Raw genomic sequence first — 19,614 nt, 5'->3', positions numbered from 1 at the left:
CACACTGATTCAGAATCTAAAATAGAAAAATATACTCTGTTATTTTGAATATCTTCTTAAAACAGCTAAAGAGGCTCCCTTATGGCACGCCGTAGTTTGATAAATAAGAGTTTTAAAAGGTTTGCTCCTTTCGAATTAAATATTACGCACTGGTGAGATACTGCGTTCATTCATGTCACTGAACATAATGAAACGTAAGTTCAAAATATACATTAGACTTTTTCTTTGATTTAAAGGAAGCTGTCTGATTATCTGCTATCGTTTCCAACTTATCGTTTAAATTTAATTAAATAATTATTTAATAAAAAATTCCTTTAAATAATTTCTGATTTCACGTAGTATTTCATTTACTTCAATAATGAAAGTGAGTTTTAAAATAATTTGCTTCTGTGAAAAAATACAAGTCACTCACAAATGATATACACCTTTTGAGACTGCTCGTAAAATGAAATTGCATAGTACAAAAAAGAACTTTCATGCGTCAAAAAAGTTTAGAATTTCACCTTCCCCTCCCTGCTAACGTCTGACTGTTGTACAACTTTATCAGTTTGCGTCCATACGGCTGCACTTTAGGCGTATAAACGATACCTGAATTCTTATTTCAGAATGTCGGTTATGGCATTTTCCAAGGCTGCAATAATGCATGCTCCGAGGCAGAGATCATCAATAACTGTGACCTTTATATTGATATCCTTGATATAAACCTTTGGAAAAAATTCACTTTTTGATGTCTGAAACCATGATGAAGACACCATTTCTGTTTACCTGAAATATCTTCACTATTTTATTTATAAATTTCACATCTGTATCACATTCTTGTGGTTATATTCAATTTAATATTTAATTAGTTATAAAACTAAATTTCGCCTTTTTTCTTTCATACCCTTACTCTAAGGTCATTTAAATATTCAAACCAATAAAAATATCGTACGTGCTTTTGATCAAAATATAAAAATTTGTAATTATTTTCATAATGAAGTCAGCAATTCAAAAGAAAGCCATAGATTCATTTCAGTAATTCGTAATGAAAACAGTTTGAGGAATAATGCAGTCTGTGAAACAATTTCAGAAATAAGAGCATTACCTAGATCAGGAAATTTTTATTCAGAAGGTGCGAGGGAAGATTATTAAGCACTGGCGGAAAAAACTGGGATTTGAATTGCTTTACTTTATTTGGAGAAAACGAGCTTCTTTGTTGTAATAACCGAAACGAGAGACATGAAGGTAAGACAAATAAAAATTGATTTATTAAGAACTAGTTTGAAAGACTGCGATTTTTAAAGGAAAGTCGCTTTCTAAAAATAAAAACGTTTATTTCAGTAAAAAAAGTAAATAAATAAACAAATAAAAACTAAGCATTTTACAAATCAATTTATTTAACCTCTCCTTCTCTCTTAATATATATATATATAGAGAGAGAGAGAATTATCATCAGCCAATAATGGTTAACTATCCAACAGGAAGGTCCAAATTTAAAATAACCGAAGCAAGAAATTGGGGAACAAAATTAAAATAATAGTAAATTTATAAAAAATAAGAGAAAACATTAATCATTAAATTTTAAAGAATGATTAATAAATAAATAATAGCTGATAATTTTTTGGTCCTTATCAAGAAGCAAGCGAAAGAATTATCAACAAAACCACATTTCCGAATTATAGCCGCATGAATTGCAAAAAGACATAATCAAAGAAATTCTTTTTAAATTTAAATTTAAAATAGAATTTCTTTGATTTATTTGGTCTCTCTCTGCTTAGGTTTCCACGCACCAAGATGTTATAAAGGTATTTCTCTCGCCATCCTAGCGTGCCTTCGTGGTGTAGTGGTCAGCACACTAAACTGGTATTTTAGAGGTCCGTGGTTCGATTCCCGGCGAGGGCGATTGCTAATTTTTCAATCTCTCTTGCTACCAAATAATCCTAATGTCTCTACAATGTTATGTATGCTCCTTTAATCAAAAGTTTGTTTTACAAATTCTCCAAAGTTATGCGATTGGTTCAATGTCTTTTTCATCACTCGTACGTCATTATATTCAAGAACCAAGGGGTTGAGGGAAACGTTCTGCATTGAGATCATTCTGTTTAGATTTTCGCTGCTCTATCTATTTGTTCTCTATGTGCCTGAGCGGAAAATTTCGATCATAGTTTATTACCGATTCCTTGTTTGAAAGAAATTCATTATAAGAATTGATTATAAAAAAAATTAATTTAAAAAGATCACTTAATGAAAAAGTGCACTTACAGATGCGATATTGCAGTGATTCAAAGTTTAATGGAATTTATATACAATGAAGTGATTTCAGATGTTTTTCATCCGTTTCTGTTTTCGATGTTATCAATTAATGAATAGTATGTCATGGATGGAATAAACTGCAGTTCTTTTCAACAAGGCGTAACTGATAAAAGTGCTTTGAGCTTCCAGTTTTAAATGGTGCTTTTTCTTTAAACTTCTATTATCTTTTATTTTGTGGGAGCATATTAATCGAGCTTTAAAATAATTAAAAGGTAGTTATTAAGATATTCTTTTCTTTAAATTATTTTGTAGTTATAAATTTTATGAATATAGTTTATTAACTTGATGGTTTAATAATTAATTTAGTCATTAATTAGTGCAGCTAAAGTTTTTGCTTTCTCACTGAATTAAATATTGCTGTTGTCCTTACCCTGTGAGACTTTAAATATACAATGCCATTTTTTTAAATGGTAACAAATTAAAGAATTAATGTATTAAAAATTTAATTTTTAATAAGTATGTTGAAAAAATTCACTAATTTTTTAAAAAAATTTCAAGCATTTTAATTAGGTAAAGTTATTAGAATTTAATGAAGTAATAATTTTAATTTTGAATTACATTGAGAATGAGATAAATATGAAACATAGCGCAACAGGGTTAGCGGCTACCGCAGTTTATGACATCAGTGATAGCCGCAAATTTCATTTATTCGTGAAGAACAAATTACAGGACTGAGATTCTTAGTAGCCTGAGGCATTGTGCAACTCATCATAATAAAACAGTAGGTGATTTTGAAATTATACTCAGGCAATGGAATTGAAATTCCCACCTATAGAATTAAAATTTTAGCTTTAAATTTAAGACTTAGAAGAGAATTCGAATTTCCGTTTATAGTAGTAAAAGTTGATAAAGCTAATATAAGAGCTGATCTTCTAAACAATTTTAAACTTTTAGTTGACATTCATAATAAACAATAATTGACGGAATAACTAACTTGTCTGTTCGAGGTAATACGAGTATAAGGACCGTGTTTTTTTTCGGGAGGTAATTCTATTAGTACTCTAGATAAAATTTCTAAAAATACTAATTTGTTACAACAGTACCCAAATTTAGCAAAACCAAATTTATCAGCATCAGCGTTTAAGTATATGCTGAGCATTATATTACAACAACAGGGCAACCTGTTTATACGAAAGCTAGATAACTGAATTCCAAGCGATTACAAATAGTAAAACAGGAATTTCAGTATATGTTAGAAAATGGTATGATTCGTGCCTCTAAATCACATTGAGCTAGTCCTCTTCATATGGAAGAAAGACAGTTCCTTCCGACCATACGGAGATTATCGCCATTTGAATGCACAAACAATACCAGATCATTATCCCATATCCCCATTAGAGGAGTCCAAACCCATTTTACAAAATACTCAAATATTTTCTAAAGTTGATTTGCACATAAAGCATATTTCCAATTCTATTAATCAGAATGGTAAGCCAAAAACTGTCATTATAGTCCCTTTCGGCCTATATGAATTTAACTTCATGAGTTTCGGGTTGCGCAACGCACCTTCTATTATTCAAAGACTTATTAATGAGGTATTTAGAGGACTAAATTTTGTTTTCCCGTGTATGGATGATGTTTTGATTGCGTCAAATACTAAAGAGAAACACGAAAAACCCTTAAAATTAGTTTTTGATAGATTGCAAAAATATGAATTGAGAAGTTTTATTTATAATCTATTTTTGGAGTTAATAAATCGGAATTTTTAGGCTTTCTAATTATACCTGAGGTATCAAAACCACTTCCTGAAAAGATTAATCTTTATTATACTTTATTAATATTTATTTATCTTAATTATATTTTAACACCATAAATACAATAAGAGTAACATTTTCAGAAATTATGGTTTCAGCGTTATTATTTTTCATTTACTATTTCTGATTTTACCAAACTGGAAGGCCTCGTAACATTTCTAAGCAAACATATCCATCATTAGGGCTATCCTCTTGAGCAAACCAGTTTGTTCTTCTGCACTAGGGGCTCAGGATGCCTAGTCAATTACTTGAAAAAGCCTCCCATTGCAACTCAGAGGAAGAAGGGAGGGAGTCGATAGTTTCAGTTCGAGTGAAAGAAAGTTTTGGTTTACAATTATTTGATTGGAGAAGAGGTATCTGCATTAAATGTTATGTAACATAGAAAGATCGCGAATCCGGGAGAACAGATGAATTTAGGGTAAGAGCATAAAATCTGGTATCGAGGTCACCAATTATTTTTAAAGCAGCTATCGTATTTTTTTATTTTACATATATGTATATATATGTATATATATATATATATATATATATATATATATATATCAGCGTATCCTTTATATACAGGTATTAAATTTTCTGCATATAAGGGACTGTTTTATTTATAGATAAATTATTGCGAAATTTAAGAAATGTACTGGGTCGCTAATGAGATGGTTGCGAATTTCTGGTGCTCAATGGTTGGGGGTTACATTGCGTAAACAGGGCTGCAAATCATATTCAGTATCTGAATGATTAACTGTTACAGTGACGATAGTTTAGCTATTTCGGCTCTATTTGTAACGACTTTGATCCCTTAGAGAATTTTGCCAAAAACTTAGTGGGCACCAGCTCTGCTGAAGCCCATTGCTTTACACTGTTTGTTTTATGCCAGTGATATCTTTGTCTTCGATGGCAAGGAAGTACACTCTTTTGCTAAAAAATCGAAGCACCAAGAAGGACTTTTGCGATCTAGACGAAATTTGGTATGCAAAAACATCTTGGTCGAACATACAAATGATCAAAGTTTCAAGGCAAATGAACAGGAATTGCGATCATAGTGCGCAATTTGCAAAGTATAAAACCAGTAATAGAGGCGGAAAATTTATCTTTTTCTGTTGCTGCCATTGTAATTCCGTAAAGAACCAACTAAAGATGCCATTACGACGATATCGAAGACAGAATCTATTACACACACATAAACAATCGTAAACAATACGTAGCATATGCTGAAAGAAAACGTTCGAATGTAAAAAGGGGAATTAAAATATAAAATTTACATATGAGGTAGAGGTTGCGTCGCCAAATGCAAATAAGCAACCAAAATTAGCATCAAATGCAATCTTGAAGTCACGCCACAACACCCTAAAAGGGCGCATGCCGGACGCCGTAGAATTACCACAACGGCAGACGATCGCTACCTGTTGCTACGTGCAAGACGCCGTTTATTACTAACATCACGACAGCTGGCGTCACAGCTCTCTGCTGCTGCAGGACGGCCCATCTCCCACCAAACTGTGTCGCTTCGACTGTAAGAAGGTGGACTGTACGCCCGACGACTTGTGGTTTGTATTCCTTTAACCACTTCGCATGTCAGACCGCGGTTGAATTGGACCAGTGGACATCACAGTTGGACACAAGGGCGTTGGGGCCACGTAGTCCTTACGGATGGATCTCGATTTAACATCCAGAACGATTCTTGAAGGGAGATGATACCGTGAGAACCAAGGGCACGCTATCGAGCACCAAACATCGTCGAAAGACAGCATTGCAAAGGAGGAGGTTTAGTTGTATGGACTGGGATAGCAACGAACGGTTGCACCAACCTCTATGTGATTCCCGGTGGTTTCGTCACAGCCGATCTGTATAGCGACAAAATTCTACACTTTATTGTGCGTCCTTTTATCGCTGCAATGGTTACTGACGTAATATTTATGGCCATTACGCCCGCCCGCATTGAGTGTTGCGGAGTTATCTGGAGAGTGAAACAATTCCACATCTGCCCTGGACTGACACTCCAGACGAAAGATCTCTGACCCAGGTCCATATTCTAGAGGACCCATACAGAGTTTAGATATCCATCGTCCGTGGGACCTCATCCTCGCGGGCGCAACCCCCGCAGTTCCCGCCCGGCTTTTAAAAAGCATAGGGCAGAACGATACGTTGCTATGTTAAAACTCTGTCACCTTGCCTCCGGACACCACTCCATCGGCAAAAATTACATTGGTGTGGGTGCTCTGTCTACTCTGTCAGTCCCCGCCACGAGAACTGAATGGGGTCAAATCCCCAGGGACTCGGTCGACGATCTCCGATCTAGCTTCATTACAGCCGAAGGAACAGACACGACAGTACCAGTACGGTCCCTGCCAAGCCTGAACCAACCTGAGTACAATACTCGGGTTCTAGTCCTGTGAAGCCAAATTATATACCGCCGTGGTTGAGACTGCCTAGGTACAGATCCTAACCAGTACTTCCCAGACGTTCGCCTTAGTCAACCCCCGGGGGGGGATCTGCCCGGACTGCTAGATCACCGGAGCTGAATGCCATAGAGCATGTGTGGGATATGTTAGGACGACGGACAGCAAGTCGCAGTGTGCTGTCATTCGCCCTCCACGAACTCTGACATGCGCGACATTTTTACCGTGCCACAACTCCGACTCGACTACAGTAATGGGTAAAACTGCCACAACAAGCGATCAATGACTCTATTGCCAGCTTGCCTCGCCGTTTTGAAGCACGCATTTCAGCTAGATAGTATCACACCTGCCATTAGCGCGATGTTTCCTCTGCACATTATTCATACCCATTTGGTCTTTTGCAATGTGATGGTCGTAAGACATGTTTTTGTATGTCTTTGCTTTATTGTTTTCTATGTGGTCTAGTAATGCCACACCATCCTCTTGGATCAGTTTCATGCTTGTCTATAAAGTAGTTTTTTTTTAATTCCGTGTTGCTTATTTTTTGAGCAGGAGTGTATATATCATCATCAGTTTCATTTCGCCGAATTCAAAAATGTTATATTTACATTAATATTACTTGATCAATAAATAAGTGACATTACTACAGGATCACATAGCACGTTGTTTATTACAAACCAACATCAACTGGCGATTACTTCAGTTCAATTCAACAAGCAACTAGTGTGTTGTCACATATATATAACATCTCCCCTCTTTTGGGAGAGTCATAGGAATCACTGCATTACATAATTATCATATTTGGATAGTCGATATACATTACGACCATTTCTTGTTTTATATACACAATCACGATTAATGTTATTGCTATTATCCTGATGGTGATGATCATTATGTATTTTTGGATGTTCACTACTTATATTTTCCTCATTCTCATTACATAGATCATAATAGTCTCTGATTTTTAGTTTTTCTTAAATGGAATTTATTCCGTCTAATTACCCTATTATCTTTTTTTCTAATCCAATATGATCTAGGAGTTGAATGCTTTTTTAAAACTATACCAGGCTCAAATTTATTTTCCCATCTCAACATTTTCCACAGGAATAAATTCAGGTCTTTCCCTTGCATGCTTATCGTAATAGATTTTAGCCTGTTGCTGCTTTCTCCTCTATATTGATATTTTACGGTTGGTTTCAATTCTGTTTGTGTAATTGGTAACCGTGTTCTTAAATTCCTACTTAATAGCATTTGACTTGGTGATAAATTTATACCTGAAATTGGAGTATTTCTATATTCCAGTAAAGCTTCATTTATTTTCTCCAATCCTGCTTTTCTAAATAAACTCTTAGCTATACCTACCAACTTTTCTGCAAATCCATTAGTTTTAGGATATCGAGGACTGCTAGTGATTATTTCAAATCCCAAATCCCTTGCGAAACTCTTCATTTTCCAACTATTAAATGGTACATTATCACAAATTAAAGTTTTGGGTATTCCATGTGTTGCAAATATTGATTTCAATTTACTAATAACTTCTACTGCACTTTTATTTTTTAGAGGAATTATGTCTACCCATTTAGTTAAGTAACAGCCTATTATTAGATAACTTTTCCCCGTATTCTCGCAGATATCAGTACCAAATATTTCATAAGGTAAACTGGGAATTTCATGACAAACAAGAGGTTCTTTTACAGTTTGAGGCCAGAACCTATCACAAATTAGGCATTTAGAAATCATATTCTCAATGTCACTGTTGATTCCTGGCCAAAATAGTACTTGTCGAGCCCTAGCTTTTGATTTTTCAACCCCACAGTGAGCTTCATGCAATAATGTTAACATACACTTCCTTAATGCAACAGGTACTACAATTCGACTATTAAAAAAAACTAAATCTTGTTCAACGCTCAACTCATTTTTAAATTTTAAATAAGATCTTGCTTCTTTAGGAACTTTATCAATACTCAAAGGCCATCCCTTTTGCCAATATTCTTTCACTAACATTAACCCTTCATCTTTTAATGTAGCTTTCTGAAATTCCCTTTGCTTACTGTCAGACATTTGAAGTTGTTTTGTTAGCGTACGGTTATTGCAGTCAAAATCGAATTAAAAACTGCCAAGGGATTGCAGCAAATTACATTACATTATTAAATCGAGGAATCGACTTACTTGATTCACATATAATGTACGTTGTAAAAAGATTCAATTTTTATTTATATTTTCTATTATTAATGTATTTTAAGTTTTAAGCATATATATATATATATATATATATATATAACACAAAATATTACTTTAAAAGGAAAAAAAAAGTCCCACAAGATAATTTCCCGTTAGTTTTAGAGGTTTGGGACCTGAGCAATGAGCATAATTATATTTTAAAATTTAACTTACAAGTTCCAAACAATCTGAAATTTATTTCTGTATACAGCCCATATGAAGACTATGTTTGCTTAATTATAGTGTTCTAAAAATAAAGAAAACAGAAGTAACGAATAACTTTAAAAGAAGACCACTAAGCGAGATAGTTAACTCTGCTATTAATTGAATAAAAAATCAAAATATCAATTTCCTTTCCAACAACTTAGCAAATTAACTGATAATCAGAACCATTCATTATGTTGGAAATTCAGTCCTTTTAAAGCTTTTCGCAATTATTATTCGTATGCCTTCAATATCTATTCACACATTTATTTGGATATTAAGGACCGAAATTAAAGCTGGTTTCAATATCTGAGACCTCACTGGGCGGCAGAAATTATAGGCTACAACAGTTTTACAATTTAAAGGGGGTATTAGGCAATAAAATATGGGAACTACTGAGATTTAACCGCGGAGCAAAATGCCTATTGCCGAGGCTGGTTGTAGCTTACCTTTAGGAGTCAAACTGTAAATTAATAAAATTTGACTGCCACCAGCGAGAGTTTTCAATTTATTGTTTATTTGTATTAAGTCTAATGTTGAATTTCTGCATGTGTTTATTAGTAGTCAGCACGAATTTTTTTAATGCGGAGTTGACTGCAATGGGCCTGAATTTTTAATTTTTTTCCTTATTTATGCTAATTTTTAAGTTAAAACTCTTAATTTGTTTACTACCAAACTGCACAAATTTTTTTCCCGAAGTAACGTAAAGCTGTAATTATCTTCAGTTATTCACTCTGCGTGAAACCTTTCTATTCCATCTCTGAATAATTTACTCTGTGAGACGTCAAGTGGTTTGTTTAGCACATCAGAGCATATGAAGGCTGTCTATGCAGAGGGATGCCTTCGTTCAGACAAATCTGTTTTCTCACTGACGTTAAGTAATTATGAGATTGAAATAAAGCTTCCGAAAGACCGCAGCTATACCCATTGATTTTTCTTGAACAAAATTCTTCTCTCTTGATATGTAGGTAACCCCGTCTAACGTAACTAGACTTGTATTTTCCATGCAGAAAGTAAAAGGATATTATTCTTTGTGCAAAACGTCAAACGAAAATAAGGTTGCTAAAATTACACGGCCGCGAAAATGGGGTAAAAAGTGAACATGGGCTCTAATTATTTAACTGTCTTATAAACTATGTTCTTTCCCCAGCAGCACAAGAAAGTGCATTAAATCTCATCTTCTGATGCACTGTTTATATTTTAATGATGCGCGATGAATAGTCGCAGGTCTTTCAAAGTAGAGCTTAAATATTTCGAGAAAAAATTTAATTCTGGATACAACTAGAAGCATTAATGGACAGAAAAGAGGAAGGGTTCCGTTCTATGTGCATCCGAAAAATCTAAAAATAAATTGATAGTCACTTAAACTCCTATATATGTATTGGTTTTATTCTTAATAACATTTCCAACACATAAAACAGAATATAGCGTATAATTGCCTGTTCCCTTTTTTATTAATATGAATACTTATATTAAGAAAACTATTTGGAGTAAAATTTAAAATAAATAAAAAAAGTTCTATTAATCTACTATGATACAGCTCATCCCACATACGAAGGTTAATTTAGATTTCGTAATCACTTAAGCATGAACAGCGAAAATCCTCAACCTGTTTGCAGAAATTATTATCTTATATTAAGGAGCTGTGTTGCAAACATAGCACAGTTGCAAGTAAAGCAATGTAAATTAATATGTGTTGGTAATTTCAATATTAACTGTTTGGCCAGCTTAGGGACTTTCGATAAACATAATGTTATCCTTTTGTTTTATTTTCTTTTTTGCTTTTTAGTTCACTTTTCAGTTTCCAGGTTACAGAATACTCAGAACTCTAAAGTTCGGAGTATCTCATTAGTTTAAGACATGAATTAAATAGATTTCTGAAAGACTAGCTTCTCTAAAACTATGCACAGTATCTATGCCTGCCATCTGAAAACATCATTCTGCTTAGAAGCAAAAGCATGCAGTAGTTAGTATATAGAGTTTTTCTTAAACACTTAAGGAATTAAGGTAATTATCCTATGTCTGTCCTTGTGGTGTAGTAGTTAGCACTCCCAGCGAGCACTGGAAGATCTGTGGATCGATTACAGGTGAAGGCACGTTCGATTTTTCATGTTTTTCCCGTTTTCGAAGAGGGCTTAAAATAAACCATTTTCAGAAAATTGAGACTTAAGCAGTTTATTCAATCTAATCTACAATTTGAGATTTAAGTAAAAGAGAATTTAATTTTAATCAACATGCATATTCATTACATATATGCATCAATTTTACTACCTAAGTTTATGGTTAACTCTAAAGTTGAGGTAAATAAAGTCTTTTATAAATGCAAAAATAAATATTTATTTCAAAATTATTCAAATAATATAATTTAGTAAGTAAAGTAATTTCCAAAATATACGTTTTTACTCTGGCATCGTGTTCCTTATTTTTTCATTTTAATTTACGATTCTTCTTTTTAAATTACGACTTGTATCTAACTGCCTAAACCGGCAGCTTTTTGCTCTTTTGTTTAGCATTTAAAGATCTGGCTATAATTTCATTTTAAAACGATCCATCTAATGTTAGAAATACTAAAGCTCATGATTACTGAGATGCTGTTAACTACAATATTTCGCTCTTTTATCGATGTAAGTGGAATTCCAAACATTAGCTGATTCACTTAATGCTATTCTAATACTCATTTTAAGGGTGTTTGTGAAAGCCGATTTTAATTTTCGCTTCACAATAATAATAATTTCTCTCTAAATTTGTAAATAACAAGGGGAAAAAATTATCTCTAATTTTATAAACTTTTAAATTTACGCATTTAATACATGAACACTTTTGAAAATAAAAATGAATAAATAAAACTACCTTTTACAAAGCTAATCTCTCCTCAGCTTCTTTTCTTCTTTTTCAGCTAAACTTCTGCAGATTTCGTTTAGAGATTAAAACGGATAGCATATGTCGTAGTTCTAATATTTTCTGCAATAATCTGTATAGAAATAGACCCCCTTTGTTTTGATTGGAACTTCTTACCGACTTCACTGACCTATAAAATTATGTCAAAGAATGCATATAGCGCATGCGCTCTTTTCCAAGGCCTTGCAACAAATTAGGTAGCTTTCGAGATGATGACCAAAGTTTCGTTGATGAATATTTGCTACAGTTTCGATTTTCACACAAGACATGGATTATTTTACTTTTCACGCACGCTACATTTTTTTTTCCCTGTAAAAACAAAATATGTCAAATATTTAATTTTGATATTAGAAAATTTTTTCTCTCTTAAAAAAAATGAGTTCCTAAAGGTGAGTTTCAGAAAATTATTAATTCAATACTGTACTCCATATTAATTTTATTTTCATAAAAATGTAACCAACTAACTGAAATTAAATTAAATAAATCATCTACAATCACTATTTATAAATGAGCAACAAACACGAAACACTAACATTATTAATATTCTATAAATATCGTCAATCCGATGTCAGTGTCTTATTTCATTCACTAAATCATGCATCAATAAAAAAATTATAAATAAGTTTACTTGAATTTTTAGTAGCTGAAAAATATAAATGAAAAGCTGATGAAACACAAATGTATGATACCTCATTTTAAAATTTGAGTGAAAGTTACTTTTTCAACGGATGAAGCTACTATTGCGTACTTTTACTTAATAACTTAGGAGCAAAAGTATAAATGTCTCTATTAATCATGCTCTAACTACTGAGTAAATTAGTAACTAAATCTGAGATTTTGTTTTTTATAAGCACCTTAAAGAATTAAATGTTCACAAAATTAATTGAGTATTGTTAAACTTTATATTTACATTCTTTCTGGTGCCACTATTAATTAAAATTAGCATCATAAACAGTAATAAAATATCAATTAATTACAAATAAACAAATTTAATTACAAATTACTTAATTAAAAAGCCTATATGTAAATTTATTATATGTTTCTATCTTAAGAAAATTTTCATGTTGAAAAGACCGAGTGACTTGTCCTTACTTTTTTATACTTACTTCATGCTGGTGCCCAGGGCCGTTCCTAGGCCATTGGCTGTCCGCGTACTTCCTAAGATTGCCGCCCCCAATTTTAAAAAAATGCTCAATGATTAATAAAATTTTTATTTCATACTCACTAAGTACATACATATGACAAATTGTATAAAAAGTACTTGCATATGACAAGTATTACAATAAATTTAATAAATTTAAAATATTTAGGCGTGGTATCGGGAGAGTCCGGCCGCCCCTGATTTTGACCGCCCGCGTTTACGCGCTGCAACCCCTCTAGTAACGGCCCTGCTGGTGCCCTTGTATGGATGCAAAGTATTCCGAATGTTAATTCTTGAAACTGTAAAGAAGTGAGACGATTTGTCGTCTCGGTTTAAACTTCTAAGTAACAGAACTCCAGCTCAGAAGAAGGTTTAAAATAAATCTTTAGACATCAGCCTGATGGTTGTGCAGCCTATGTAATAATAGAAAATCAAGTATTCGCAGCTTGCAGGAATAAAAAAACAAAAGCTTAATCAAGTGAAATAAGAATGAAAAGAGCTCTTACAAGTTTTGCTCAAGCTCTCAAATTTTCATGAGTGATTACGCCTAATAATGTCAATTTAAAACTACCTTTTACAAAGCTAATCTCTCCTCAGCTTCTTTTCTTCTTTTCCAGCTAAACTTCTGCAGATTTCGTTTAGAGATTAAAACGGATAGCATATGTCGTAAGCAAGAAGTAATAGCTTGAATGTTAACGATAGCTGCCAAAAGTTATACCTCAAACTCAAGAACTCTGCTTAAATACATAAACTAATTTGCATCCTGGTGGGAATCGATAATAGTAGAAGTGAAAGTATAGTCAAATTAATAAGATAACTGATTAATTAGCATTGAAACCTGCACACTTACTTACTTTGGATGAGAACATGATCATTTTTTATAAATGGTTCATGGTGACATTTCTCATAAGTGCGCTTACGTTAAAAAAGTCTCTACCTTACCTTTGGAAAATACTTTGAATGAAGATTACATCTGATTTAAGAAACGTGTCTTTTGCATCCTTTCTCCCCATATTAATATTTTAATTCATGGGAAAATGAGTTATTGATTGATTTTCTGAAACATTTCTTGAATTAAAAAAATTAAAGAACTCACTAGGAAAGGGCACATGCCGCATAGCTACCGATTTTTCCTTTTCTGCAAAATCAGTTCGGTATCTTTTCTTGTGCTACAGAGCTATTTAACAGTAGTTTACGGTTTACCAGCAGCCGAGTAATAAAATCTAGCTGTTCGACTTGGGTTCAATTCCAGGCGAACAGAGTGGCTGCATAGGCGGTTTCGTGGTTTTCCCATATCTAACGTGGATACGAGCCAGTTTCCCTTAGAAAGTCCTCTACGAAGGCCTCCCTTTCTTTAAGCAGGTAGTCCTCACGTGCTTTCCCATAATCAAATGAAACCACATTAAACTTAAAACAGTAGTGTGTATCTATTCTTTAAAAGTGCGCAAAATAAAATCCAATCTGTGATGCTTGATTATTCACAGAGGAAAAGAGGCCCATGCAACAGAAATCAGCGTTTTTCCATAACCAGCTAAAGAAAGGCATTCAAACTAGAACTTACCAGTTTCCGAGACTGAAGAATTGGGTAACTTAAAGGGGTGGATGAGGCTGGTCTGATGGCGCTATCAATTTACAAAAAAGAAAGGTCGGCACTTTTTGCAAATTCGCCTTTGTTCGTCAAGACCCAAGGATGCGTCGACGTAAGAACACAAAGGTACACATTACCTTTAGGAAATTCAGCTAATATCATAAAGAATACGACTTCCATCAAAATGCTAAAATGCCCATGTGAAGGTAAATAGTCATCGATTTGCATAAAAGGGCTCATCTTTATGGCAAGGAGCCGTCATGAAATCTTCGCTAGGGACGAGACAGAAAAATTCACTGCTTTTATGCCATGGAATAAAGAATTAGATCCAACCGTTACGGATTTCCGAACCCACCAACGGGATAGTGGTTAGCGACGCTGACGGCTGTACCGAAGGACCTGGGTTCGAATCCCGGAGAAGGCATGGATGTTTGTAAATGTGCAGTGTATGTGCAGCATGGGGGCACTTTAAATACGCGGCGAGCTGATAATCTTCTCGAGAGGTTCATGGTTGGAGAAGAGCAGTGGCAGACCTTCAGACCCGTTCTCCCGGGGTGGTCTTCTTCAGAATTGGGAGCGGAACTGAGCAAACTCGTACTGCCACCTGTATGGAGCTCAAGGCTCTTGCCAACGACCGGCGCAATCTTGTTGTCCTTGCCAAGGTGAAATTCGTGGGCTTGTTTTGATGTTACTGTCAGACAAGGGGGATAAGTCACACATACACACACGCACACATGGATTTCCTGATGAGCTAACCACGATGAGTTTAAGGTGATGGGTTTAGTAAAAGCATGTCCTCAGTTTATGTTTCTTTCTATTTTATTATTATTATTATTTCGGAGGAGACGCTTAAATATTTCTTCTTCAGTGAGATTATTGTTTTTTCCTGCATGAATTCTGCAATTATTTAATGTTTCGTCCGTTTCTAGACCATCCCGAGTCAGATGCCGAGGAGGAGCTTTGGCCTCCGGCGTCTTGGGAAATTTCCCAAGTTCCTGGCAATCCCGTGCTTCCTTGATAATGTATGTCCCAGAGAAAGCGTAGAACTGTTAAGAGTAGGGTCCTTAATTCCAATATACAGTAAGGTAATGAAAGAAAAAGGTCTACGAGTAAAGAATTATTAAGAATAGAGTCCTTAATAGCAGTAAATAGAAAGATAATGAAAGAAAAAGTTTACTATAAAAACTTAAATTTCGAATAATATGTGCATAGAAACCACGTGATTGTTTCGGTATTTAACAGAATTCCACACTGCCAGCTGAAATTTTCGAAAATGCTTCTCTTGATGAAGAATATAAAGCAGTTGCTTAAAGAACTCTCTGTACCAGGAGATTATAATAAAAAAGTATTTGCTAAAATACATACATACATAAATAAGTATTTTTATGTATGTATTTTAGCAAATACTTTTATTCTGAAATTTTGGAAAATGCTACTCTTGATGAAGAATATAAGGCAGTTGCTTAAAGAACTCTCTGTACCAGGAGATTATAATAAATAAGTATTTTTATGTATGTATGTATTTTAGCAAATACTTTTATTCTGAGTACAGGCACCAAATCGAAAATTAGAGTCTTGCTCTCCTTTGCACTGTTTTCTTTTATTTCAATATACATTTTAACTTATCTTGTCAGTCTCAAATTAAGTTTCTTTTAGAGACTTCACATTAACATTCACATGTGTTTGTTACTAGAAAATTATTCGAAACACCGTATTTGCTGTCATATTCCCCTCTTTTTTTAACTGATTTTATCGTTCTGAAATCGAGAGGGGAAATCATGTGTGTAATTTAATTTCTGAAGAACGTGGTTACTGGGAGAGCATAAGAAATGAACGCTAGCCATGTATAAACTCTTGGTAACTATCACAATATTCTTTCTTCAAAAGAAACCTACATACCAATAAAAATACATAGAAATATTAACATTACAATATCTAATGTGATCTAATGTCACCTTCTTCGTAAAACCCCAAGGGCACCTCATACGAATAAAACTTTACCACACTTCCCAAGAAAGCTATCGGAAGAACGAAGGAGAAGGGAGTGAAGAAAAGACTGGAATTTTTGAAAGTTTGAACACATCATCAATAGATAAGGCTACAATGCGTTTGAAATAACGTATGCAAGAGGAACTAAAATGAATGAAATACTAATACAAAAATACAAATGCAGTTGCAATTGTATTTTTGTAAAATAATCAAGGGAATTCAATTTATCAAAAAAACTAACGTTCACAGGGGAAAATAGTGTGTGTATTTAATTATGGCAAAGCACACTAGGGCTATCTGCCTAAGGGAAGGGATGCCTTCGTAGAGGACTTTCTAAGGGAAACTGGCTCGTATACACGTTACACATGGGGAAAACCACGAAAACACCCATGCAGCCAGCCCGTTCGCGGGATTCGAACCTCGGACCGAACTACCAGTGTTCAGCGACTTTACCGCTCGGCCGCTGGTGGACCTCCAGGGGAAAATAGACAATAGAGATAGAGGAAAAATTACGTAAATTAATTTTTACTTCAGATTTTTTTTTTTTTTTTTTTTTTTAATGTTCAGAATTATTTGTAGAAAACCGATTTGCTTTTTCGCCTTTCATTTAATAAAAATTAGAAATTTTATTAAAAAATAAAATAAATTTTGATTAAGTGAGAAGAATTTTGGAATTTTGCTTTTACTGAAGTTATTTCGATTGAGGAACAGATTGTCTTCTGAAGATTCTAATTTGATATTTGTTATTGTGTAAGATCTAGCCTTCTTAAGCCACATAAACTAACCTAGATCCTACAAATGAACCTGGCGAATTCTCGCACAGGCGGGAAGTAATACCGTCACAGAAGAAGGGGGAAAATAACCCTTTTTTATTTTCAACTAAAAACAGAATGTCACGTACTTCGTGCTTTAAGACTACAATTAACCATTATACAAAAACACCGACAACTTGCGGTGGAACTTAAATGTTACATTGATCATAAAACATTACATTGATCAATTGAAGGTCTAAATAGAATAGTGCTGTATTAGCACGTTAAGTTTACGGCTAACTTAGGTTGACTCAACAAACATAACAGGCGTGCCAATTATTCGAAATGGACCAAGGGGCGTATTAGCGTAGCAGCAAGATCAGCAATGAAACGTGCGCTGGCTAGTGAAAACACGCTCTGGAAAACTCCAAGATTCACCCGTTTAAATACTCACTTCACTTAACTTTAAATTTACACCCTGGGGAGGAAATGCGAGGGGAAGTTGAGGAGTTAGAAGAGATTAAAAAAATTTGAATAAAAGGTTAGTTGACTAAGGAAAACCCTACATCTATTGTGACATAGTTGACTTATCTGACAGAAATATCAGAACAAATTCGCGAAATCTGCAAAGAACACGGGACTGCGTTAGTCATTGGCACGAGCCTTGGGTAGGTAACGGTACGACTATGTAAAGCACATTCCCAATTCTGAAGAAAGGGGGAGGCGGGACACAAAAGATCTACCCTTCTTTCCCTACCACCAAGCTATTATTCAAGAAAACTTTCGGCTTCCCGTGTACATTGAATGCTCCACATACCGTAAAGGCCCAACATCTAAGCCTTCTCCGGGATTCGAATCCTGGCCCAACGATACTACATCGTTAACCATTATACTCATCAAGGTGGCCTTATGATGAGATAATAAAATGAATTATTCAATATAAGAGAAATAGAAAAAAATTAAAAATTTGCGCTAATTTTCCAGTCTGTAAGGGCTTTTCGGAGGACAGACTGGGAAAAGCTTTCTCAAAGTAAAGGTAGATTTCAGGGTCTAACCAACTCACCTTAGATATATATGCATGGACCATTGACATTTACAATACATCATGACTGTTCATTGAAGACTACATGATTAGCTGGACACTTCTCATGTATTGATTGAAGGATATGTCACAGCAAACGCCTCAGGCAATTGTCACAGATCATTTATAAGCAACAAAATTGTCTTCTAAAATATAAATCAGTCCTGTAAGGAGGCTCTTAACCTTTCGGATGAACACATCCATATCCCTAGACGGTACCATATGCGAAGATGATGTGAATGGTGGTGTTCGTGCATTTTCACAAGCATTCAGTCGTGTTCTTCTGTTGTTCTGCGGGCCATCCAGACAGAGATACGATTGGATTAGAATGGACTTCCAGCAGACTCTGAAATCAACGATTACCATTAGATTACAGGGTCACTTACCCACGTGCTGGTGAACCAGTCTGTTGTAGCCAAGAAAGCATCACTGCTTGTTCACATGTCCGTTCAATATTTTTTTAATTCTTTGACGGGTACTTGCTTATTCAACACTGGCCACTCTTAAGCCAGAAGTGGAGGCCATTTTATTGTGAAGGCACTTAATAGGAGGCCATCGTTGCCTCCTATTTGAAGGGACGAACAGTTACAATTATGCTTTCTCCGGGATTCGCCCTGGGCCCTTCGGTAATGGTGTAGGCTCGCCTAACCATTATATCGTCTGGGTAGCTGTCCATTCAATATGTGCTCAAATCCATCGTCAAGACATCCTGAATTCCGATATACGCAATTGCACTGATATACGAGTTTTACTTTTGATATACATTTATACTTCCTTGTACGAAGTAAAAAGGAAGTTTTGTAATCGCGAAAAATTTCGGGCATCATATTTCAACGAAAATATACATTTTGACCGCTATCGAATGCAATTCAACTATGTTTTTGCGTGACAACTGTATGTAAGGACAGAATAAAGGACTCTTTTCCCCCAAAAAAGTTATAAAACTGATTTAAAATGAATTCTGAAAAAGATTTTTTTCATGGCGTTTGTACGTACGTACGTACGTATGTATGTATGTCGCATAGCTCAAAAACGAGTAGACTCAAAACGTTGAAATTCTGTATATAGGACTGCTATAACATGTAGATATGCACCTCCTATTTTGGTTGCAATCGACAGCATCAAAAGTATTACTCGGCTCAGTGAGCTCAGTTTTTTTATTCTTATATGTTTATAAATTATGCAAACATTTATGCATGCAAATTATGCATGTTTATAAATTATCCAAAAATGATTGAATTGTGTTGTTCTTATCTTCCGGTTAAGATTTTTATGCCTTTAGTTAACCTGCATGCAATAATT

At 34.5% G+C, this 19,614-nt stretch overlaps 1 non-coding gene across 1 annotated transcript; it reads left to right on the top strand.

Annotated features, from left to right (window-relative positions):
* Positions 1 to 1,808: 1,808 nt before the first annotated feature.
* On the top strand, positions 1,809 to 1,881 carry TRNAT-GGU (transfer RNA threonine (anticodon GGU)). Its single transcript has one exon. It is a non-coding gene; the product is annotated as a tRNA-Thr (tRNA).
* The last annotated feature ends 17,733 nt before the right edge of the window (positions 1,882 to 19,614 follow it).

The sequence above is a fragment of the Stegodyphus dumicola genome, chromosome X1 (genome assembly GCF_044657685.1).
Source record: "Stegodyphus dumicola isolate Sdum_Otavi_A_Nest chromosome X1, ASM4465768v1".
In the NCBI taxonomy this organism is placed as follows: Eukaryota; Metazoa; Arthropoda; class Arachnida; order Araneae; family Eresidae; genus Stegodyphus; species Stegodyphus dumicola.
Note: the sequence above shows the minus strand (reverse complement) of the source record. Positions and strands in the feature narration are given on the sequence as shown.